This window comes from Otolemur garnettii, unplaced genomic scaffold (assembly GCF_000181295.1).
Source record: "Otolemur garnettii isolate 467f Iridium unplaced genomic scaffold, OtoGar3 scaffold00011, whole genome shotgun sequence".
In the NCBI taxonomy this organism is placed as follows: Eukaryota; Metazoa; Chordata; class Mammalia; order Primates; family Galagidae; genus Otolemur; species Otolemur garnettii.
In genome coordinates, this window is record NW_003852406.1 from 21,578,215 (window position 1) to 21,604,431 (window position 26,217).

The 26,217-nt window shown below is 36.7% G+C and overlaps 1 protein-coding gene across 3 annotated transcripts in view; it reads left to right on the forward strand.

The window, feature by feature from the left end:
- Positions 1 to 830: 830 nt before the first annotated feature.
- The window catches only part of GLCE (glucuronic acid epimerase), a 122,808-nt gene continuing 97,421 nt past the window's right edge, over positions 831 to 26,217 (forward strand). Inside the window, exon 1 of one of the 3 annotated variants that reach the window (XM_012801989.2) lies at positions 831 to 988. The gene's annotated coding sequence lies outside the window, so the exon portion shown is untranslated. Of the gene's footprint in view, positions 989 to 1,027; positions 1,214 to 10,508; positions 10,544 to 26,217 lie in introns of those variants that run through there. The other 2 variants (XM_023510118.1, XM_023510120.1) reach the window with 2 other exon arrangements.

The following is a 26,217-nucleotide window of genomic DNA, read 5'->3' on the forward strand; positions in this document are numbered from 1 at the left end:
AGAAAGCTGCATTTTCTGGGGCAGATCCAGATTTCATATATTTAAGTATCACAGTCTTCATTCATTCCTTTCACATTTATTCAGTACCCTGCGTGTGCCAAACACTACTGGGCACTGGGGTCTACTTTTCATGTATTTTTGGAATTTGTTATGTTGGTGACTCAAAGGAGATTTTCTTTTCACCCTTCTAAAAGGCTTTAAGTAGAAATAAACGCGCGAATCAGAAGAGTTCTTTGTCAGACCAGATGTCCCGGGTTGGGCTTTAGAAAAACATGGGCACCTTAACAATAGCTCCCTGTTCGGGGTGAAGAGGGAGAAGAGGCCAAAACAGTGAGAAAGAGGACTGTGCATTAAACAGCGATCTAGAACACTCCAGGAGGATGAGCCCTCAACCTGGAAAGTGGGAACCCCCTGCGCACTTCAGGCCGCGCTGTAACCAAGGGTAACAGCGCTTCGGTTTACACCGGTGTGAAGACGAGTCTCTTCCCCAAACCTGGTGCAGGTACGGCGGCCTAGCAGGACCAGACACAAAGCCAAGGCACGTCATGCAAGCTACCTTACCCTGAAAGCCCAAGGCCTCCAACTACTTTAGGTGGTTGCCGCCTTTGCTCATAGTTTATTGATGAGGGGCGGAGGAGGGGCGTGGCGAATCGCCTTTTCTCTTTCGCAATTGGTCGTAGTAGATTCCGAGTTCCACCTCCTGCGCCGCCGCCGCGGGGCTGCCAGGGCTGTCACTCGAGAAGCCGCCGCGGCCGCCCCCCGCCGTGGCCCCGCCCCTCGCCGTGGCTGGGATCTCGCGGGAAGAGCGGCGAGCGCGGCGGTGGCTCGGTCTCCCGGCTGCGCGCGGAGCGGGAGGGCTCTGCTCACACCAGCGCTTCCTCGCCGAGGGGTTGGAGCTGCGGCACCGCAGGCCTGAGCCGCCCCTTCTCTGCCGTCTCCTTCTGCTCCTCAGAGCTCCCGCGTCTGCTTGCCCTCCGACGCTGCTCAGGTGAGAAAGCTCGGAGCGTGTCTCCGCTGAGGAGCGGTCGGGGAGCCGGGGCGCGGAGCAGCGGGACAGGCGGGCTCCTGACGGCGGCGGCTCCGGGGCTGCGCGGCGCTGCCTGGTGGGCGCGAGGCTCGGCGGAGCTCGGAAGTGCGAGGGGCGAGGCGGCGGTGCTGTGGGATCTGGGTGCGGGCACCGAAGGGCGGTGTGGCGAGTTCCGGAGCTCCCGAGGTGAGGGGGCAGTTTATTGCGGGTCCTGGGGTTCTTCTGGCTAGGGATGGCAGTGGGTGCAGGCATCGAGGGTCCCGGGTCTTTGGAGTCGAGGGAGATTTATGAGTCTTAATGTTCTTTGAAGTGGGTACTGGGGTTCCGGAATAAGGGGTCTGCTTATTGGGGTCTCGGGCTCTTTGCAGGGAGGGGATGCAGTTTCGGAAGGTCCTGGCTCTCCAGGGGCAGATCGTTAGGGTTTGGGGGGTCCTTTGAGCAGGCGTGGACGTCTGTTTTGGATTCCTGAAATGAAGCAGGGTTCGGATCTGAAGCTGGGTCTGTTGCTCAGTGTTTCAGGGTGAGAGGGCGATGTATCTGTTCTGCAGGGGCGGGGGCCGCCTTGGTGGGTTGTTGGGGGCGGAAGGGTGTACGGCCGCGACTAGCGTCTGTATTGGGGTTTCTCCTTTGCCCAGAGGGGGGCGGTAACTTGGCATGGCCTCCAGTCTTTTGCGGGTGGTGGGGCGAGTTAGCGGGTCCCCGGTTACCTTTCCGGGTGGGCGCGGCTCGGCGGGCACTGGGTTGGCCAGGGGCGGGAGAAGGCTTTAGTGGCATCCAGACAGTCTGTGACTGGTCAGCATCCTGGAACATTTTTTATCAGGTCTCTCTCTCCAAATGAAATTTACTCATTGTTTAGTTTGAGGATTAATCGGTGTTGTTGCCTACTTGGAGAGACAGTGGGTTTGTTCTGCAGTTTTCTTTTCTTTGCCCCGGGATCCCTGTGGGGGCGCGCTGGTCTAGCTGGAGCTCTGGGAGCTGGAGAGGTGGCAGCGCCTTAGATGGGCAAGTGTCTGTAGGTTCTTTAGGAAACGAGTCCTCACAGATTGAGCGTGGATACAGCTCCTTAGCAACTGGAAGCTGGAAGAGGAGGCTGTGGGCCTTTCCTAGGTGTTCTGCTTTATTATTATTCCTAGGGATCCTGTATTATTTGATCTGCTCTGAAGTGTTTGCCTGATCATTAGGCAGAGTCAAGTAGTGCTGCCAAGTGTGTCCTGGCTTCTCTCTGTCCTTTGAAAAGCATTTGTGGAGAGAGATAATTTCAAGTTCAGCCACCAGAAAGCATTGGAATTTGAAGTCCCAAAGCTAGAGCTCAGCAAAAGCATCTTTTGACCTGTAAGGATGGCCAGTGGAGCTCTTTTAGGGAATGCTGTTTAACAGTTTCATTGTACCGTACAGGTGTCCTTAGCTTTGGATCTTTTGCAGAGTTCTTTGTAACTAGCCCAGACTTAGGTGGAATTTAAATAAAATCACCTATATGTATATGTATGGTTTTAAAAAAATGTATAGGTCAGAAAGTCTTTTTTTTGCCTGACAGTTCTTTTGGTTAGATAGCTGCTCATGCTATGCAGAGGCCTCTAAATGAAGTCTACAGGCAGTGGGCCCTGTACTCATAGAGAGATGAACTTGTTGTTGAGGAGATGTTTGTTTGGAATGACAGTCCAGAATACCTTAAGCAGATCCTCTCCCCATTTTTGAGAGAAAGGCAAATGATAAATTAAGCAGGTTTCAGAAACTTTTTTAAAAAGTAGCTTTTCTGATTTCTAAGTAAGCATAGACCAATTAGTCAACAAATATTTGATGATCTGCTAGGTGTTACTCTGGAAGTACAGTGATTGCAGTTGCCATGTGATTTTCTAAATCAAGAGAGAGAGGAAGACAAAAAATAAATACATACATTAAAAGTTGCAATGCTGTTAAGGAAGAAATACTTCGGGTACTTGGGATTCAGCTCTTTATTTTATAATCCCTGTATGAAATATATTTGGTGTGTGTTGTGATGACCAGCAATCAAGCAAGATAGTTACCTCCCTTCTGAATTATTAAAGAAAGATTAAATTATGATTAGAGTTTAGGTGTTAAATATATATTGACTCTTTGAAGATGCTTGTGTTACGTAAGCATTAAAAAATCTGTAAGGATACACACATCAAACTTAATCACGTTTGTAGAATTCTTCAGGAGGGAGTTGCAGAGGCCTGGACAGGAGCTGCTTATTTGTGTACTTTTATATTACTTTAATCTATTTCAGTGAGCAGGCATTACTTAAGTGCAAATCCGAGAAATCTAAAAATTAAAACATTTTGGTAACTATGCAAATTGGTGAAATGTACAGAATTTGTAAGGCTTTGGTCAAGGTTGCCACTTCCACAATAATGAAGCCAAAAAGATATTTTAAATATCTAAAAATTATAAGGGAATGAGGTAGAGTAGGCAGCACAACAAACTAAGAAAAGACATAGACCTAAGTAAAATGTTGGATCATGTTAAGGTAGTTGGATATTTAATTAAATAAAGATAAATTAATCTTAGGTCTTTTTTATTTTCAAATTTAATTGTTTCTCAAGTTTGAGAAAGGATGTTTTTAGGTTTCCTACAGAAGAATAGGATACGTTTTTTGTGGGGGGAGGGGGAAAGTAGGTGTTGTTATTACAGCCCAAACTTCAGGAAGAGATTTCTTTTTGTCAAGTGTAGACACATACATAATAGATAGGTTTTTCTTGTAAGGTATATGGACCACAAAAATAGTTTCATAGTTTCATTGATACACTGCTGAAAATAAGAGTGTGACAGTGTATTTTCAGTTATCCAAAATTCTAGAATCATAAATGTGACATACTAAAACAATTCCTAGAAAGGAAATTATAAGACTTGAATTCCAGCCTTCCTTGTGCTGCTAATGGTGTGACCTTAGATAATTCCTTCTCTCTCAGGGCCTCAGATTTCATACATAGGTATAGATAGATATATAGATATATCAAGAGTAGCCCTGCCAATAATCAATATAAACTAAAATTCCCAGGATTATACTGCATTGGTTTTTTTTAATTTTATTAAGTCAAATACACATAGATCATGAGTACATTCATGCATATGTGGGGTACAATGTGCTGATTTTTTTTTATACAATCTGACGTGGTTACATCAAACCAGTCATCATAGCTTTCACCTCATTTACTTGATTATTGCATTGGTTTTTATGTTGCAGATCTGCAGTATTGTATGTCCTAAAAGGGAGAGATACGTAAGAGTAGTTCTCAGTGTAAAACTAGTTCCATGTAGTTTTTATGTATCATATCTAATTTTAGAAACCTCTTCTTTTTAAAGATATGTGGGAATCATTTAATTCCAGAATATACATTCTTGAAGGTAAATGATTTCCTTTGGATAATTTAACTTTATCTGTTAAAGCATTATTATTTTTATTTCGGATCCCTGGCTCTCTAATAGAATAGTATATGATAATGTTATGTCTTTATTTAACTCTGGATGTAGAATGAGGCCACTAAGTGTCTCCAGACTTGACCACCTTTAACCTATCCTTATACTAACTCCAAGGTAATTTTTTATAATGCATATCTGTTCAGTGCTTCTTTCTTAAAAGCTACACTTTATTAGTCCCAACTCTTTATCATTACCAGGCCTTTCATATCTGGCTCATCATCTGCATTTCTTCCACCATAAATCTCAAGCTTCAATTATATGAATCTGAGCAGTTTACTGAATGAGCCATGCTGTTTCCTAACTTAGAGCCTTCACATATGTTCTCCCCTCTGTTTAGAATACCTTTCCTGCTTTTGTCTTGCTGGCAAAGTCTACTGTTTTTTCTAGATAAAACGTAAGCACTATCTGCTTTTTAAATGTCTTTGTCTTCTGGTCCTCCCTCTTCCCACCCCAGTGGATTCTATCTTGTTTATTCATTCACTTGTATTCATTAGTTTGCTGTAATTATGTCTCTCTTTCCTCCTAGACTCAAAGGTACTTTATATTTGTCCTATTATCTTTTTTTTTTTGGCCGGGGCCGGGTTTGAACCCACCACCTCCGGTATATGGGGCCAGCGCCCTACTCCTTGAGCCACAAGTGCTGCCCTGTCCTATTATCTTTTGAATCTCTATTGCTTCTTTACACATAGTTGGCTCTTATACCATGTTTAAAGTCTCAATACCAAGATTAAGTGTTCTTAATGTCCAAAATGAGTTAAACTCATATCTTAGTCTTGTTTTATTTTCCAAAAATTTGAGGGTTTGTAAAATTCTCTTACCCCTGTGATCACAAACTGAAATTAAAGCTGTAGTTCTTAGCTTCATATTTAGGAAGTGAGACTCCTAGCACTATAGGAGGTAAGGTTACTCTGCTAAACTTCCAGAAGAATCTTAAATTTTGAGGCAGCCATTAAGCTCTATCTCTAAAATTACTAGGAGAAATATTAACTAGCGTGGCTTTTTCAAATCTTGGACATAAGTGATTTGGTAGAGATTTTACCTTGGCTGATTTTACCTGGGAAATGATAGTGCAGGTTTTTTAAAATATCAGCTTAATAATTGCTTTACATATAGTGCCTTTAATTCTCAAAACAAATCCTGAAGATTTCTAACTTGCTCAGGGTCATTACATACTAAGGAGCAGAATATGACTGCATCTAGGTCTGATTGACTCCAGTTCTCTGTTTTTTATTTTTTCCCATAGTATTACACTGCTTTCTGAATATGACTGTTTATTTGTTGTTGAAATTTAGTAACAGGTATTTTTATTCATTTTCTAAAAGAAGTTAGATTGTAAGGTTTATTTATTTGGTTCTTCCCCAAAAGCTAAAGTAGAGAATTTGAGATTGATTGGACTTTAGAGCCATTTAATGCAACTCCTTCCTTTAGCTGCTAAATTTTACAAAATTTAGCATGTAAGGAAACACACATTCAAGAGCACTTGAACATCTTGCCTAAGATCATATAGCTAATTGTTCTGTAAGATTTTCATTGTTAAATTGGTAGTGAACTTTGGTGCTGTGAAATCATTATTCGAAAGGACTACCAGATGCTTATTTTCCCCCCGAGAAAAGTAATGTTGGGGGTCTGAAAGTCTTAAGGACATAGCTCAGAGAAAATCCTGACTTTATTTATATCATGACACATGGGGACACCTCAGTGCCTTTATTCATGTGATTCCCTAATCTTGGTTTCTTTCCTTCCTCTTTTTTTCTTTTTACAAGTCTGTTCACAGTTTACTGATCTTATGCCTGCTGGGTTGTTATTAACATCAGCCCTACCAGTAATTGTTTTAAGTGCCAACCATGGGCCAACTAATAGGATACAAAAATAGATAAAATCTAGTCACTGCCCTGAAGAGGCTTGGTCAAGTTGTTAGCAGGAGGCAGTATGTATTTAATTGCAAGGTAGTGTATAAAGATGCCATGAGTAATATAGTTTAGATGAAGATTAGATAAGCGTAAGCTAGGTTGGTGGTTACAGAAGTTTCTATTTAGAAAAAAGATGTGACTTAAATTTTTATGTGAAGAGTTAGAGTGGTATGGAAGGAGAAAAAGACTAGGGGAAAGACCGTCTCAGTGTTTTGTTGTATGTGTGTTTTATTTCAGTTTTAGCTGATCTCACTCTTGCTTACTTTCCTAAAGCAACACTCCTCACTGTTTCCTAAGAAGTGGAACATATTCTTTCAGATACCCAAATGTTAACTAACCTTCCCTGCCTTCAGACCTCTATCAAAATATCACCCTTTTCATAAGGCCTTTCCTGGCATTGTTTAAAATTACAATATCCCTTCCATACATAATCTTGATCTCTCTTGCCTACTTTGTTTCTTTTTTGTGCTGTTCTCTTACCAACATACTCTATATTTTTATTGTCTTTCTACCCCTACTAAAAAATGAAAGACCTACAAGGACAGAGATTTTTACCTATTTTATTTAATTCTATATATGCTAAATGGGGTTATTATCTAGCTTGGACTAGTCTCAAACTCCTGAGTTCAAGTGATCCATCTGCCAGAACGGTACCTTCTACAAAGTAAGTGCCCAAATTTGTGTTGAGTAAATGCATAAGGCAAGAGAACTTTAAAACAGGAACGTAAAGGTCACTTGATCTGACCTTCTCATTTCTTCTGTTTCTTTCTAGCAAGCATAGAGGATGAACTCTCCCATCTGTGGATTTTTTAAAAAAATAATTTGATAGGACTGTTAAAAAAAAAGTATACAAATTATAAGTGCACAGCTCATTCAATTTTTGCATACATAAACATTTAACCACCAACCAGATCAACATAGAGAAAATTTCCAGGACCTTAGAAACCTCCCTCATGCTTTCTCGTAGTCAGTGCTTAGCAAAGATAATTTTCTGACCACCGTCACTATAGATTAGTTGTACTTTTTCACAAACTTCATATCAGTGGAATCAAATCATTCTTTCATGTCTAGTTTCCTCTGTTTAGTATTTTTAGTCATCTATTTTTTTGAGTTAGTAGTAGTTTATTCTTTTTCATTGCTATGTATTATTTCATTGTATAAGTATATATTTATCTGTTCTGTTGATAGGCATTTGGGGTGCTTCCAGTTTTTAGTTCTTGAACACATAGTTGCTGTGGACAGTTTTGTACATGTTTTGTTGTTGTTGTTCTTTTTTGAGAGGAGGCTCACTTTGCTGCCCTGGGTAGAGTGCCAGGGTGTCATCATAGCTTATAGCAACCTCAAACTCTTGGGCTTAAGTGACCCTCTTGCCTCAGCCTCCTGAGTAACTGGGACTACAGGCACCCACCACAATGCCCACCTATTTTTAGAAATGGGGTTATTATCTAGCTTGGACTGGTCTCAAACTCCTGAGTTCAAGTGATCCACCTGCCTCAGCCTCCCAGAGTGCTAGGATTACAGGTGTGAACCACCACCCGCCTGCTCCTACCTAAACATACAAAATTTAAAGAACCAAACACTTACTCTAAAGACAACCACTGTTACTAGTTTTCTTCTGCATTTTTTTTTTTTCTTTTCTCCCTGTCCCCAAGGAGACAGGTTCTCTCTTTACTGCCCAGGCTGGAGTGCACTGGCATTATCATAACTCACTGCAGCCTCCCAACTCTTGAGCTCAAGCATCTTCTGCTTCAGCCTCCAAGCTAGCTAGGACTCCAAGTGTGCACCATCATACTTGGCTATCTGTTTCTTATGTATATTCTTCTGAAGCTATTATAGATCGTGTGAATGTGTATATATGTACATGTGTTTATAAAGGTATGCATATATGTTATACGTGGTGGTATGTTTGTGTGTATATTTATATATAACAAAAATGTTAGATAAATTATGGAGACTATTCATTAAAATACTGTCTGGTTTAGATATGGTATTGTGTACTGTGTTATGTACTAAAAATTAGAAAGGGTCTAATAATGATTAGATCTGGCTACTGGCCCAGATGGCAGAAAAGCAGGGTCTGACAGCATTTGGCAGTAATTTTCCATAAGACAAGTGGCCTTAGCTCTTTTTATTATTGGATTGGTTGTTTGACAATAGCACTTCTGTTTATAGTACCAATTCTATAATACTATAATAATATAATAAAATGGAAAGCCAGGTTTTTGAAAATTAAGACAGTTAATACTTGAAAGTATTAAAGTAAAAAGCTATTTGGAAATATTTAGGAAACATTTAGGGAAAGATGCTTTATGCTTAGGCATTTTAGGATTTATATGCTGACAAAAGCAAAATTTTTATGACTTGTTTCTTAACACTGAAAGTTTGGGTTTGAATAATTGCAAGTAAAATTTTCATTTCCCTAAACCTTTATTTATGTAATTTAAATATATATATTTTAGAGATTTTCGGGCTAACAGTATGGTAGTCATTTGTTTCATATATCAAAGATCTTTTTAAACTTGACTATCACTGATACATAAGTGATTTGAACAATAACAGAAGTTTTAACTAGATTCTGCAGAGTTTTCATGATTGAGGGCAGTGGTCCTCAACTTTTTTGGCAGCAGGAACTGGTTTCATGAAAGATGAGTTTTCCGTAGCAGTAGCGGGGATGGATGGTTTTGATACAAGTCTGCAAGCAGTTGATTTATTATGTTCTCTGTATAGTCAAACCTCTCTGTGAATGATAATCTGTATTTGGAGCTGCTCCCCAGCATCACTGACTCAGCTGGTCACCAGGCATTAGATTCTCATAAGGAGCATGGAACCTAGATCCCTCACATGTGCAGTTTATAGTGGGGTTTTCCTCCTATGAGGATCTAATGCTGGCTGCTGATCTGACAGGAGGCAGAGCTCAGGCAGGGATGTGAGTGGTGAGGAGCACTGTAAATACAGATGAATGTTTCCTAGTTCACCCTCCACTCACTTCCTGCTAGTGGCCACTAACTACTGTTAGAAACTACCCAGTTCCTAACAGGCCACTGATGGTACCAGTTAGTCTGTGACCAAGGGGTTGGGGATCACAGGTTTAGGGAAAAAATATTTGCTGTTGGGATAGATTTTAAAGCCCTTATTTTCAAAAATAAAATTTTAGGATGACTATTGTTTACTAAGTCATTGTGTGGTCCTGGATTAAGAATCCTTATTTATTGGAATTTGTATATGCTCTCAGAGATAAATTATATGGCTGTTAGGGCTGCTGAAAGAATTTGTACCTTTTAGTGATTAGTAATATTTGGCAAATTTCAAGGATTTGTCAGAGGTTGGAACAGATAATTTTGATTTTTTTAAAATGACTAATTTTTAAATAGTGATATCATTATAGAATTGCAAAGATACTGCAGAGAACTCTTATATACCATCTATCCACCCTTCACTTAGCTTCCCCTAATGTTAACATTTTATATAATCTTGTTATATTTATCAAAATTAAGAAATTTATCCTTTTGAGACAGACTTACTCTGTTGCCCTGGCTAGAGTGGGTGGCACAATCTAGCTCAGTACAATCTCCAACTCTTGGGCTCAAGAAATCCTCCTGCCTTGGCTTCCCAAGTAGCTGGTACTACAGGTACACACCACTGCACCTGCCCATCCTAATTTTTATAGAGAATTCAGTGAACCTTTTTTTGAATACGTGTAAAAGAGTATTTTAGCTACTGAAGTCTATACAACATTAGAAAACAAGTTTAGGTTGCAGATAATAATAATACACTCATGAACTTGGTATCATTCCTTGAATAAATTCTTAAATTATTGAACACATGTATAGTTGGTACTTGGAAGAGAAGGCACTGATCACTGGGAGCCAGCATGGGTTTACAAAGAACAAGTTACGACACCTCTCCTCACTTCTACAGGGTAAGTAAACCAATAGATACATCAGGAAATACTCTAGCCATAGTATATACAGAATTATAACTTCACTTATTGGATTTTTAATTATGTGCTGTATACTGGGTTAAAGGCTTTTTACATAGTTTATCTCACTTAGTTCTTGTTTTACAGGTGAGGAAAGGGACCCTCAAGGTTATCCTTACAGCATTTGACAGCCTCTTATGATGTCTTTGTACAAGACAGAGAAATATGGTCTGAATAATTACATAGGTGGGTAGATTTGTAATTGGTTAAAAGAACATATCCATAGCTTGATGATTAATGGGCAGATGTTAAAATTAAACTATAGTATTTCTTAGTGGTACGCCTCAAGTTGCATCTTTCCCTGTGTCCCTTGAAAAATAAAGGAATGCTAGTACATGTACAGAATCAGGCCCCCACACCTTTTTTTTTTGCATTTTTGGCTGGGGCCAGGTTTGAACCCACCACCTAGGGTATATGGGGCCCAGCACCCTATTCCTTGAGTCACAGGCACCACCCAAACATTTTAATTTTAATAATTAGAATAATATTCTGCATTTGTTATTAAAGGTTTATATTTGATATGTAGGCACTTGATTGGGACAGACAAAATATTCAATTATAGTGAATATTTGTATAATTGAATATAATATTGAATATTTTGTGAAAGTCTGCACAAATTCAAGGTGGGGATCTTGGATGCCATTTGTTTAAAGCAGAGATGTATACCTGGATGTGTCTCCTTACTTGCCTTAAGTTGGTGAGTCAGTGGTTTGTTATACTACACAGCTGTCCTAAAAGCTTATATCCACTTTAGGTACATTAGTTTGAAGCAGGTTGTCCAAAACAGTTGATTATCCTTTTCTACTCTGCATCTTGCTTAGTTTTTTCCGTTCTGTTTGCTCCATTTTAAGGAGGCCATTGATAAGCAATGTAATTGCCAACTAATGGGAACATTTGAGGTATTTGAGGTTGTTCAGCTTGGAAGAGATACTTTAGTGGGGTATATGGTAACGCTTTCACACTGGATAATTGGATGATCTTTACTTCCTGGCTCAAATATGTTACTTTGTGAAATACTTCAAGGCATGGCACCTAGAAGAAGGTTTAAGCATATTTTTTGCATTCCCAGAGGATGGAACTAGGAATAGTGAATCGGGGAAATACTGGTTCATAATGAAGAAGACCTTTCTAACAATTGAAATAAAAATGGAGTGAACATTGCCTCACTGAGAAATTAAAGCATGTATTGAATAGAGTTTAATCAAGCTATACTCTAAGGACTTTTCCAACTCCAACCTTTTTTTTTTTCCTTTCAATGGTTATTAATTCTTATTGGCAAAACTTTTTCTTAGGCACTCCTAACACCTTATGGCTTCATATAGTGTCATATATTAGTAGGGAAAACTATGCTTTCTTGACTATCAAGCTCTTAAATTAGGATATGAAATAATTTATATGGATAGTTTTTTTAAAAGTTTATTTACAATTCCAAAGGAAGCAAGATTTCAGTCTTATTTTAGAAATGTCATAGATTATGTGAAACTGCTTTTAAATAGAAAAGCATGGGTATCATTAAATTCAAATTCACATACTTGTGATTTTTCTCTTTTGCATATAAAAAAAGTTAGTGCCAAAAACTGAAACCAGAGATTAATGTTTACATAATTTAGTTGTTTAAATTCAAAATGAAAGAATAACCTATTTTATTCACTATCTATCCCTTGGACAAACCAGGAAAATGGTTTGAAAATGAACTGATGACTATAAACCACTTTTATCTATGGCTGAATTAGTTGTCACAGATATATTTCTCAAACAGTTTAAAAATTTTTTTTAATTAAACTTTTTTTGTGTTCATGTTTGAATGACAAAGTAAAAAGTATACCATTGGTACATAAGTACATTCACTGGGATGTATCTTGTGAATTTTATTTCTTATGAGAAATTTCATTTTGAGTTAATCATTTAAAATTATCTTCCAGGAGCTTTTTTTGGACCTTCATATTTTTTAATATTAAGAGTACTCTTTTTTTTTAGAGACAGTTTTATTTTATTGCCCTCGGTAGAGTGCCATGGCGTCACACAGCTCACAGCAACCTCCAACTCCTGGGCTTAGACGATTCTCTTGCCTCAGCCTCCCAAATAGCTGAGACTACAGGTGCCTGTCATAACGCCTGGCTATTTTTTTGTTTGCAGTTTGGGTGCAAAAAAGGGTGGTTGAACCTACCACCCTTGGTATATGGGGCCGGTGCCCTACCCAGTGAGCCACTGGTGCACCCAAGTACTCTCTTTAAATCCATTTAAGGTCTAATTAGGACTTTCCCCAAGAAACATTTTTAAAAGTCATTTTATGTTCTTGTATCCAATACTGGTATTTTTTTTTCTTTTGTAACACTTCAGTATTTTCCTTTAGTTCTATATCATATTCTGTTGTGAACTGTTTACTAATTGCTCTATAATATGTAAAATTTTTTAAATCAAAAAGATTATTAACCCCCCCCCCCCGAGGATTCCTTCATGGACCTTGAAAACTATTTAATGAAATTAAGATTTAGAGAATCGGTGATTGAATTTCAACTAATATCAGAACTCTTAACAGCATAAGAAAAAGCCTATGCAGAATATCCGTATGTTTAATTTCTCTTTTTATCTTTAGCACTGTGATCTTTATTTATTTGTTTTTATCCAATGTATTAATACTTTTTTGTTTTTATCCAATGTATTACTATTATAAATACTTTTTAATAATATTATAAATGCTTTTTTATCCAATATATTAATATTTTTTTGTTTTTATCCAATGTATTAATATTATAAATACACTTATTTTTTTGAGATAGAGTCTCACTATGTCACCCTTGGTAGAGTGCTGTAACATCACAGTTCACAGCAACCTGAAACTCGTGCTAAGCAATTCTCTTGCCTCAGCCTCCTAAAGAGCTAAGACTACAGGTGCCCTCCACAATGCTCGGCTATTTTTTTGTTATAGTTGTCATTTGTTGTTTAGCAGGCCCAGGCCGGGTTTGAACATGCCAGCTTCGGTGTATATGGCCGGCGCCCTAACCACTGAGCTATGGGCACCAAGCCTATAAATACCAATATTAATATTATGAATATATTAATAATATACTGTATTAATATACTATATTATTTAATGTATATTTAATATATACTATATAACATATAGTACATGTTATATATTAATAATATATAATACATTGGATGTATATATTACATATTATAAAGTAATATAAATTTATTAATATATCCATTTAAAATTGACAAATGAGAAAAAAATTTTCATTCTGACATTCTTAATATACTATCTCACAAATTTTGGAATTTCTCTTTAGTTGTTGTTCTGTGCATTTGCCACTTCTCTTGTCATTGGTCCTCAAAAATGGCAGATAATTTTACATGATTCAAAACAAAATTTCTCATAAGAAATAAAGAACACTTAGGAGATACATTCCAGTAAGTGTACCTATATTCTTCATTTCCATGCAAAACCAGTGAGTGTTCCAGACGCAGCATGTTTTAATATCAAGCCAGCATTGCCATATTTTGTTTTGATTGGCTTTCACTCGGGAGAAGGATGGGCCCATCATATCAGAGATCCATTTGTCTTCTTCAGCAAAGCTAACGACTTCCCATTATGAGGGGCTTTCATTGCTTCTACATCTGGGGGCTTCTCTGCAATATAAATTGCTATTTTTCAGTTATTATTTTATGTAAATTAAAAAATAAACTTCTGAAGATATTAAGGAAGTATGTAAATTCACTGAATATAGGCTTAGAACCTCTGAATAGAAAAACACCCATAAGACAACTAGAGAGATAATATATACTGGCAAGGAAATCTTACATTGTACTAACTCATGTAGTATCATGTAACAGTATATTAGGTCATCTTTAGACGCTAAATGATAATGCTTCTTCTCTTAAATATATTTGTACTAACAAAGGCTAGTTAATTCAAAGCCACTTTTTACTTGGTATTGGATAGATATGATTACATGCATTACTACATATTAGAACCTAAATGGAGTTAAATACATGTTTGATCTGGTAGTTTACAGTGGAACCATTTTTCCCCCAAACTCTTATATGCCACTGCAACACAGAATACAAATAAAAATATTTTTCTGTAACTTTAAGTACACATTATAACTTTGACCTACTATAAAGTTAATCAATTACATTGAAAATAGACTCATAAATTATCTTTATTTTCATGGGATTCTATTGCCCACTATTTTACCCCCAGCACTTAACAATATCTAGTACATGGCAGATTCCAGAGATATCTTAGTGGAATAAATGAATAAATGATTGAGGACTTTTTGATGTACTCAAAAATTTGAAAATTGAGTAATGGATGCTGATTATCGTCTCTCAGTCTCTGTGAAAGTGTTCTTGGAGCCTCTGATTGGAGACACAGGGAGAAGGAACTGCAGACAGGATGATTGATTTGAAGGGAGATCGGGACTCACTCTGGTCAGTGACCAGGCCTAACTTTACTGATTATCTTATATACTTTCAAACATTCAGTAAGAATTTAACACAGATACAAAGAAGTGAAGTAACATTAGGAAGCCACCATTAAGATTACAATTCAGTGTGAAGGCTGAGGAACACATATACAATTGATTTTATTTAGAGTAAAAACATAAAGGGGACTGACTGTTCTTGCTGGCCCAAACCGAAACTAGAAATTATAATGTTAATGAAGGAAGAAGACAGAGCACAGAACCCAATGCTAGGACATGTATTCAAACTCAGAGCTGTGACCCTGGCTGATTCTCCAGAATTTCTAAAGAGAGTTATTCTGCATATTCCTGCATGTCTATAGGCAGGTGCAGAAGCTCGATCTTTGAAGAAATCTCTCTCAGAATCAGTCTCCTGGGGGAGCACAATGAAGCGAACTGCCATGTCTGAGCATGGGGTGCTTATCTCTACATCTCTGTGTTCAGTTTATTTCTCTATTTTGTTTTGAGTGTATTGTATCTACCACAATTGGAAGGTGGTTTTGGTTGGATCTTGAGGCTCAGCTTAGAATAATATAATCTGCCAAAATGAACTTTAACAAAAAAAATGTTTTAACGCAGAATTAGTGATAGCACTTTGCATTTGCTTGTGTTCTTTATGATAAATATAAATGATTAAATAGGAGGCACTTGGCTTGGCACCTGTAGCACAGTGGTTACAGCACAGGTCACATACACCAAGGCTAGCAATTCGAATCTGGCCCAGGCCAGCTAAAACAACTATGACAACTGCAATAAAAAATAGCCAGCTGTTGTGGCAGGTGCCTGTAGTCCCACTACTTGGGAGGCTGAGGCAAGAGAACCGCTTAAGCCCAAGAGTTTGAGATTGCTGTGAGCTGTGATGCCGTGGCACTCTACTGAGGGTGACACAGGAAGTCTCTGTCTCAAAAAAAAAAAAAAAAGAAAAGAAAAAAGAAACAGGAGGCACCATATATTAATATATATTGATAATTTCTAAAACAATAGTACATATGGTATGAGTCCACTTTTTTAACAGCTGCACTGAGTTATCATTGACATAGAGTAAACTGCAGATATTTAAAGTATACAATTTATTATGTTTTGACATAAGTATACATACACCTGTGAAATGATTACCGTATTTAAGATAGTGAACATAGCCATCTCCAGAAGTTTGTTTCTTCATGCTCCTTTGTAATCATTCCTTCATGCCCCTCTGCTTTGTCCCATTATCTTAAAGTAATCATTGATCTACTTTCTGTAACTGGAGATTGTTGGCATTTTCTAGAATTTTATATAAAAAGAATTCTACAAGGCGGGGTGTGGTGTCTCATTCCTGTAATCCAAGCACTTTGGGAGGCCAGTGTGGGAGGTTTGCTTGAGGCCAGAAGTTTTAGATCGGCCTAGGCAATAGAAAGACCCTATCTCTACAAAAATAAAAAAATTAGCAGGGTGTGGTGGTGCCACCTGTAGTCCCAGCTACTCAGGAGGCTACGGCAGGAGGATCACTTGAGCCCAGGAGTTTGAGATTGCAGTGAACTATGATGATGCCATTGTACTTTAGCCCCAGCAGTAAAGCAAGACCTTGTTTTTTTGTTTTTTAAGTGGATTATATAGTATGGGTTGTTTTCTTTTTTTTTTTTTTTTTGATCTGTCTTCTTTTACTCACTGTAATCATTATGTTTGAGAGACTCTATTGTTGCATGTGTCAATAATTCATTTCTTTTTATTAGTAATATTCCGTTATATGGATATACCAAAATTTATCATTCATTTGCCGATAAACTTAGGGTTATTTACAGCTTTATTTACAAATAAATAATGAATGTCATAAAAAAGCTATGAATGTTAGCAAGTAAGTCTTTGTATGGACATGTTTTCATTTCTCTTGGTTAAATGCATAGGAGTGGAATAGCTGGATCACATGATAGGTATATGTTTTAACTTTCTGGGGGCTGTTATAAAGAGATAATTTTCTTAACCCGCAAAGGGACCTTTTAAAGCAACAGGAGTAGGATCAAAACTCCAATGGAAAAATGAGCAGAGGACAAAAACAGGCAGCTCATACCAAAAGAAATACAAATTGCTTTAAATATAATAGAATTCTGTAAAACTGAACAGAAATCTTAACATATTATTTAAAATTTAGACTTTTGGAGCCAAACTGCCTGGGTTTGCATGTTCTCTCACTTACAAACAATGTTATTAAATTCCTTAACCTTCCTTCATAAGATGGAGATAAAACAGCAGTAATGTCTACCTTAAGGGGTTGTGAGAATTAGATGAGTTAATGTATATGTAGTTCTCAGAACAATACCTAACACACAGTAAGTGCTCTATGAAAGTTAGCTTTCGTTATTATAAAAATGCAAATTAAAGAATGAGAGAGTATTTTTTACTTGCCATATTGACAAGGATTAACAATAATGGCAAGGATTTGTAGAATCACTAACTCATTCTTGTATAGTGAGGTAGGAATGTAAATTTGTGCAATTTCTTTGGAGGATAAGTTGACTTAATAAAATGATAAATGTTTAAACTTTTGATTCAATTTTAAAGACTTTATTATTACTCACATTATAGATTTAATTTTATTGCCAAAAGTCCTGCATGACTCTCAGTAGGGGTCTGGTTAAATGAATGATGGTATAACCACACAATGACATGTCACCTAACTATAAAAAGAAATAAAGGAACACTTACGTGGTAGCTCATCTCTAATATACATTATTGGCTTAAAAAATGCAAATCAGTATTTATGGTATGCTGACATTATTATAAAATAGTATGTTGTGTATATGTGGGAGTAAAGAAACGTATGCGTACATTAATAAACACATTTTGCTTCAACATGCATAAACTTTTCTGAAGAGATACTAAGAAAGGAAATAGTAGTTACTACTGAAAAGGAACCCCAAAAAAGGGACTAGAAGATTGGAAATCTGAAATTTCAGTAAGACCTTGGTTAAGTTTGGTTATGTACATTTTTATAGTACTTGATTTGTTTTTTGTCAAAGAGTATATTAATTTTTTCTTATTTTACTATGTAATTATGGATTCACAGGAGTTGGAAAATTATTGTAGAGAGGTCCTGTTTACCCTTCATCCAGTTCCCCCCATTAGTGACATCTTATTTAACCGGAGTATAATATCGGTTTCACTTATGCCTGTTTCAGCTTTTGGTCTCAGAAAGCCCAATTCATAATTGCCAAGTCATGGAAGCAGCCCAAGTGCCAATTGACCTATGAATGGATTAACAAATTGTGGTATATGTACACCATGGAATACTATGCAGCCATAGAAAGATGGAGACTTTACATCTTTTATGTTTACCTGGATGGAGCTGGAACATATTCTTCTTAGTAAAGTATCTCAAGAATGGAAGAAAAAGTATCCAATACTATTATGAAACCAATATATAATCACCTACACATCCATACAAATGATAAAACTATAGGAGAGAAGAGGAGGGGGAGGGAATGAGAGGGGGAAGGCCAGGAGATGGGAGGTTATTTGGTGGGACTTCACCTAATGTGCATAATGCAATGGTACATTTCAAAACTATTAAGAGTAGAGTGTAAATGTCTTACCACAACAAATAAGTGAGGTGATGGTTATGTTAACAAGTTTGATGTAAGCTTTTCACATTGTATATCAAATCAGCACATTGTACTCCATAAATGCATTAATGTACACAGTTAAGATTTAATAAAAATAAAATTTAAAAAAAGCTTTACACAATAAGAAATTTATTAGCTTAACAAAACTGCAAGTTCAGATGAAGGGTAGGCTTCAGTCAGTATCTTAATGATGACACAAGGATTTAGATTCTTTTCATTTTTCTGCTCTGTTATCCGTGGTGCTAGTTTTATACCAAGGCAGGATCCTCAGATTCTCTAAGTAGTTGTACGGTGTTTACTGGGAAGGAACCATGTAAGTAAGAAAAAGTCTTGCTTCCTCCTAACAGAAAGAATAAACTTAGCAAGAGGCCACCAGTAAACCTCTTCTCTTATTTCACTAGAATAATTCCTCCTTATTTCTAAGTCAGTTTCTAGCAGTGAGGTTAGACTCATCCTTGAGCTAAAGTTAGTTCTTTAAGTTGCTGCCAGAGTATGGAATGGATAGTGGAGCAATCATAATGTCTACTACAGTATTCTAGTGCTCTGAAGTTTTTTATCCATTCTTATCTGATACATTTTTATAATGAGTTAAAATATGCTTAGTCTTATTTTATTGGTTTAATTGCCATGCTTAGAGCTTTCTATCTTGTGGGTAGTATGACAGTTATTACACATTCCTTTCTGAAAAAAGAGAAAAAATGTTGGAGTAGTGAAAAGCTTAGAGATAGTTGGCAAATTTGAACCTGTACTTCTTATAACCAATAATTTTTAACCTCTTTCACCTCCAGATAATTGACTTAGCTATCATTTACATAGAGACTTTTGTGATTTGATTTGTTTCCCTTTTCTCATTGTCAAAAATTGCCTGAAGCATTGTGGTAAAGCAGAAAGCAGTCTGGGTTATGATTGAGTTTCTCATTAATTCTTGCTCCACACTTGCCAGTTATGTCTGATCACGGGCAAATTGCTTTATCTCTCAGATCTTCCACTTTCCTTTTCTGCAAGCTGGAGAGAACTACCTACCTTCTTACCATGTTGTTTTTATTGGAGTTAAATAAGCTAATATAAAAGAAATTTGAAAAATACAGAATAGCACACAATTGTACATTGCTTTTATTACCAAACTAATAAGAGGCTAGACTTTAAAAAGAGGAAATTTAAATAACCCAGGATATTCTGTTTTAAAAATATAAATATACTAGAACCTCCCTACATTGACCACCTCCTTAAATTGACCTAAGTTTCATAGACTGGACATACACCACATGTACTCAGTGATTAAGACTAACTTCCATATATTGAGTACCTCAGTAAGTTGTATCTTGACCACTTGGATTAAGACAAACAGTATTAATTTACCTTCTATAGTTTGACTAGTTGAATTCTACACCAAGAGATAGAAGGTGTGACCTCTTAGTTGTATTATTTTTTCTTTAGTATAAGTTCTTTTTTTCATGTTTTATTATTACCACATGTTGGATTAGCCTAACATCCTATTGTTTATCATGTGCTGTGGAAGATTTTTTCAGTGTGAAGGACTCATCCAAATTGTAAGAACATTGTACAATTGCTGAAAAATTTTACAGTTAATCAAGACATGATAGCTCACAGGAAAGAACTCACAGAGCTGACATTGAAGGAAAAGGTTGATCTTTTGCATTTTCTGGAAAGCAATAGCCAAAGAAAGACAGCAGAACATTTTGGTATGAGCAAGACCACCGTTAGCAATATTCAAAAACGTAAACATGATTAGTTGAAGAGATAGGTAAGGAAAATGGAAACCTACAGTGGAAATGGAGGAAAACTTCCCTCTGTGAAGTCAATGAAGCCACCTTAAGCTGGTTCAAACAAGTGAAGACAGCTAATGGCCAAATCTCTCGCTAATGATCTAAGAAGTTGCTAACAAATTTGCATAGGAATTGGGGCATCAGATTTCCAAGCATCAAGTGGTGGTCTCTAGAAATTTAAACTGTGACTCAGGATCTCCCAGAAAGTCTTGTGTGGTGACTCCAGCGAAGTTCCAGTAGAAATTGTGGAAGAGTTCATCAGAAAGTTCCTGGACTTTGACAGAGACTTCAAGTTGGAGACATCTTTAATGTTTTGTGTGTGGACTCTTTTTCAAGACAGTGACTGACAGGAAGCCTTGTCATGAAGGGTGACAAATATAAGAGTGAAATACTGTCCATAATGCATTAAGCAGCTGATGAAGTGGAAGAAACAAGTAAGGATGATACAGAAATTGCAGGGACTCCAAAAGAAGAGGATGTTAGGCATCTGGGAATGCACTCGAAGTCATTTGCTGTGGGAAAATGCCCAGGTATACTGAATGATGGAGCCAGCACTGAGAGAGCTTTCTCTACTTGCATTAGTAGTAAGAACAAGAAACAGATCAAGAGTGACAATTTTTTTTTTTAGAAAGAATGATTAAACCATGGAAAAGAGTAAATGTATTGATTTTGTATGATCCTGTATAAATGATTTTACTGTTTTACAGTCACCTGGGTGTTCTGCTGACTGAGATTCTACTATAGTGGATGTGCAGCTTTTTTGAAATTAGATGCTTAGCGAATAAAAGAATGAAGGCTTATGATAGGGCAGCTGTTTGAATGCCTAATTCTGGTTAGTGTATCATAATGGCTACTTTCTCCAGAATTTTTTATTTCAAATTTTTGCCCTGGTTTTTTTTTTTTCACATTTTTTTTTTTTGTTTGTTAAATCTTTTTTTAAAGATAGATAGTATCAACTATAGATCATCAACTATAGGGCTTTCTGTAGCTTACAGGGTGTGAGAAATACATTTATTTATTCATTTATTCTAGTAATTGATTGTTTTTTGTTATATGTACTGTTCCTTTCTTGGAATATTATCCTTTTGAAGAACTCTGAGGTTTCCCACTGAAATGCAGGTGAAATGTGGTGAGTGTTACCAATGGAGTTGTCACATTTCTTTTGCTCAAAGTTCTGAAGAATAAAACTTTATGTTTGGAGTTGAATGAAATTAAGATGACACTACGGAATTTGACTTAGAAAAAATATTCAATATATTCATTCATCTCTTAGGTTAATGCTCATGTTGAATCTGAGTATGTTAATAAATTATAGTTTTAATTATAGTTTCTGTATCTTGTTACTATTGATGAAACAAGGAATATATGCTTCTTAAATTGGTATCATTCACCTTTTTGTTTTGGGTTAGTCACTGTTATCTGGCATGCTGGATTTGGGGCAATACCTTTTCTAAATGAAAAGACAAACCTTAACAGTCTTTTTCTTTTATGCAGGAGATACTATGTATATATGCATGGAAGGGAAAAGGGAGCTAACATATGATGACTTTTTTACTATGCACAACCATACCAAAAATTTAGCATTTAATTCATTAATTAATTAATTATCCCTTCAAACATTTTATAAAAGGAAGCATTGAAATGTAGAGTAAAAAGTTAATCCAAAATTACTGTAATGGAGTAATTCCACTCCTTTGCTCCCTCTCATCCTCCTTGGGCATTTTTCCTACCTGCTCTCATTTAATTATTCATAATAGAACCTCTCTTTAAGGAAGATGTTATTCTCATTTTGCAGATAAAGAAAAGAGTTGGCATGAAAGTACAATTTAAAGAATAAGAAAACAAAAATGTGTGTACTACATTAAGGAATAGAACCTTACTTATATAAAAGTATGTTTTTGTTGTTGGTTTTTTGTTTTTTGTTTTTTTGAGACAGAATCTCACTATGTTGCCCTTGGTAGAATGCCATGGTGTCACAGGTCACAGCAACCTCAAACTCTTGGGCTCAAGTGATTCTCTTGCCTCAGCCTCTCAAGTAGCTGGGACTACAGGCATCCGCCACAACACCTGGCTATTTTTTGGTTGTAGTTGTTATTGTTGTTTGGCTGGCCCAGGCTGGATTTGTTTTCTTGCCAGTTTCCGTGTATCTGCTGAGCTACAGTACTGAGACAAAGAGTAAATGTATTGATTTTGTATGATCCTGTATAAATGATTTTACTGTTTTACAGTCACCTGGGTGTTCTGTTGACTGAGGTTATACTATAGTAGATGTGCAGCTTTTTTGAAATTAGTGTTTTGTTTTGTCTTTTTTTAACATTCTCAAATGTTAAGCCAATGTTGCTTTTCTCTTATAAACATAACTTGGTCATGATGTCTTGTGTTTTTTTACTTTGCATGTTGTTGGACTTGATTTATAGACATGTCAAGAATTTTTGCATTTACATTCATAGGTTATTTGATCTGTAGTTTTCTTATAATAGTCTGGTTTTGATACAGGGTGGTCTTGTAGAATGGCTTGAGAAATATTCCCTCCTCTTCAATTTTCTAGATGAGATTTTTAGAATTAATATTATTTCTTGCTTAAATATTTGGTAGAATTTACCAGTGAAACTACTTAGGCCTGGTATTTTCTTTGTGGAAAGATTTTTATCTATAGTTTCAATTTCTTTAATAGATGTAGAATTATTATCTGTTTCTTCTTGAGTAAACTTTAGTAGTTTATCTTTCAAGAAATTTGTCTATTTCATCTAAGTTGTTAAATCGATTGACATGAAGTTGTTCATAAATTCCCTTATCCTTTTGATGTCTATAATTTATCTCTATCACTTGTGATGTTGGTAATTTGTGTCTTTTTTCTTTTTTTCCTGCTGGTGATTTATCAGTTTTACTGATCTCAAAGAACCAGTTTTTGCATTCATTGGCCTTTTAAAGTTTATTTTAGTAGACTATTTTTTGAATAGTTTTAGGTTCACAGCAAAATTGAGTGGAAAATAGAGTTCCCATATATCTCTACCGCCTCCATAATCTCCCCTACTATCAACATTCCACACTAGAGATTTGTTACAGTCAGTGAACTTCCACTGACATATCTTATCACTCAAAGTCCATAGGTTACATTAGGATTCACTCTTTTTTTTTTTTTTTTTGAGACAGAGCCTCAAGCTGTCCCCCTGGGTAGAGTGCCGTGACATTACAGCTCACAGCAACCTCCAACTCCTGGGCTCAAGCGAGTCTCCTGCCTCCACCTCCCAAGTAGCTGGGACTACAGGTGCCTGCCACAACGCCCGGCTATTTTTTGGTTGCAGCCGTCATTGTTGTTTGGCAGGTCTGGGCTGGGGATTCGAACCTGCCACCTTAGGTGTACGTGGCTGGCGCCTTAGCCGGTTGAGCTATAGGCGCCGAGCCAGGATTCACTCTTAACATAATATGTTATATGGTTTTTTTTTTTTATAAGAGACTTTGATACTCTCTTTTATTCTTATAATAAACTCATGAAGTGGAAATTATTTTTTTAATTTATTTTTTATTAAATCATAACTTTGTACATTGATGCATTTATGGGATTCAGGGTACTGCTTCCATATACAATATGAAATGTTTACATTGAACCAAGTAACACATCCGTCACAATTATACTCATTTCTTAATGGTTTTGAAATGTACCATTGCATCATGCACATTAGGTGAGGTCCCCCTAAATACCCTCCTTCCTCTCATATAGCCCCTCCCCTCTTATCTCTCTCCTCTTCCCTTCTACTTTCTGGACTATAGCTATGTTTTGCCATTAGTATGAGTGTGTAGGTGGTTATATATTGATTTCATAGTAGTATTGAGTACCTTGGATATTTTGTTTTCCATTCTTGAGATACTTTATTAAGAAGAATATGTTCCAGCTCCATCCAGGTAAACATAAAAGATGTGAAGTCTCCATCTTTTTATGGCTGCATAGTATTCCATGGTGTACATATACCACAATTTGTTAATCCATTCATGGGTCAATGGGCACTTGGGCTGTTTCCATGACTTGGCTATTATGAATTAGGCTGCAGTAAACACTGCAGGGTGCAAGAAATTGGGTGCAAATGTCTTTGTTATAAAATAATTTTTGATCACCTGGGTATATACCTAGTAGAGGAATTGCAGGATCAAATGGTAGTTCTACTTTTAGTTCCTTGAGTGTTCTCCAAACTTCTTTCCAAAAAAGGTCGTATTAGCTAGCTTGCATTCCCACCAGCAATGTAGAAGCGTTCCCTTCTCTCCGCATCCACACCAACATCTGTAGTTTTGGGATTTTGTGATGTGGGCTAATCTTACTGGAGTTAGATGATACCTCACAGTGGTTTTGATTTTCATTTCTCTGATGATTAAGGATGATAGCATTTTTTCATGTGTTTGTAGGCCATGCACCTGTCTTCATCAGAGAAGTTTCTGTTCAAGTCTTTGCCCACATAGAAATGGGGTTATTTATTCTTTTCTTATTGATTAGTTGAGTTCTCTGTGGATTCTAGTTATCAGACCTTTGTCAGAAGCATAACCTGCAAAAATCTTCTCCCATTCTGAAGGTTGTCTGCTTTACTTACTGTGCTCTTGGCTGTGCAAAAGCTTTTTAGTTTGATCAGATCCCAGTAATGGATTTTTGGTGTTGCTTCAATTGCCTGGGGGGACCTCCTCATATAATATTCTCCCAGGCCAATTTCTTCAAGTGTTTTCCCTGCACTCTCTTCTAGTATTTTTATAGTTTCATGTCTTAAATTTAAATCTTTTATCTAGTGAGAATCAATTTTTGTTAATGGTGAAAGGTGGGGGTCCAGTTACAGTGTTGTACAGGTCACCAGCCAGTTCACCCAGCACCATTTGTTAAATAGGGAATCTTTCCCCCACTGAGTTATATGGGTTTTGACAAATGTATAATGACTCATATCCATCATATATAGTGTTATATAGACGATAAAAATCGTCTGTGCTTCACCTATTTGTCCTTCCCTTTCCTCTAACCCGTGGCAACCATTGATCTTTTTACTGTCACCATAGTTTTACCTTTTCTAAAATGTCATATAGTTGAAATGATACAGTATGTAGCTTTTTCAGATTGGCTTCTTTCACTTAGTAATATACATTTAAGGTTCTTTCATGTCTTTTCATGCCTTGATTGCTCCTTTCTCTTTAGTGCTACATCTTATTCCATTGTCTGGATGTACCACAGTTTATGTATTCACCTACTAAAGGACATATTGGTTGCTTCCAAGTTTTGGCAATTATGAATAAAGCTGCTATAAACATAAGGACATAAGTTTTCAGCTCATTTGGGTCACTAACAAGGAGTGTGATTGCTGGATCATATGGTAAGAGTATATTTAGTTTTGTAAGAAACTGCCAAACTCCCTTCCAAAGTAACTTTACCATTTTGCGTTTACTGTTCTCAGAGAACTAGCTTTCAGTTTCATTGACTTTTTTCTATTTTTTTCTCTGTGTTTGTGTGTGTTTTTAATTCCTACTCTTGTTCTTCTTCTATCTTGTCTTTCCTTTCTTCTGCTTAACTCCTTCACTGAAGCGGAGGGAATCCTTTACTTACTGTGCAAGTTTAACTTGCTCTTCGCTTTCTAATTTCTTAAGGTAAAAGCTTATGTCATTAATTTGAGACTTTTCTTCTTTTTTAGAATTTAGTGACATATTGTTTAGTTTCCAGATGTTTGGGAAATTTTTAGATGCCTTTTTGATTTTAATTTCTAATATAATTCATTGTGATTAGAGAAAACACTTTGTATGACTCAAAATCCTTAAAACTTATTAAGTATGGTTTTATGGCTCCATATGGTTCCTTATGTGTGTGAAAAGACATGTATTCTGCTTTTGTTGTGTGTTTTAGTCTATAAATGTTAATTAGATTAAGCTGGTTGCTAGTATTGTTCAAGTGCTCTATATCTTTTTTTTCTTTTTTTTTTTTTTTTTTTTTTAGATAGAGTTAAGCTGTCACCCTTAGTAGAGTGCAATGGTATCACAGCTCA